The sequence below is a fragment of the Carassius auratus genome, chromosome 10, assembly GCF_003368295.1.
Source record: "Carassius auratus strain Wakin chromosome 10, ASM336829v1, whole genome shotgun sequence".
Lineage (NCBI taxonomy): Eukaryota > Metazoa > Chordata > Actinopteri > Cypriniformes > Cyprinidae > Carassius > Carassius auratus.
The window spans coordinates 13,246,781-13,247,203 of NC_039252.1; positions in this window are offsets into that span (position 1 = coordinate 13,246,781).

Here is a 423-nt window from a genome sequence, read left to right on the forward strand (position 1 = left end):
AACTGAAAATAGATAGTCACACAAAGACCTGTAAAGTATGGATTTCTCAGATATTAACTATGCACTTCCAGTGACATTGGAAAATGTTTCTAGTAATGACAGTGATAGATGATTTTGTTAAGTAATGGTAACTAACTGAAATGTGACTAGTCACCTGGAATAATTTCTATAGCACAGGCTATAATTACCCTACTAGTGAACTTAAAAATAGGTACTAGTCACATAAAGTGACGTAAACTAACATTACATAGATACTACTTAGTTTTCAGCGGGGAAAAAATGTTAAATGAGCTTGCCATAAAAATTACAAACTGGAGTAGCGTGGATTATGCAAACGCTATCTCTGTTTACCTTTTGAATACGCGCTTGTGATTGGCTGTCTAGGCTGTCACTTCAGCTGTGGGCGTGGCCAGCTCACTCTAC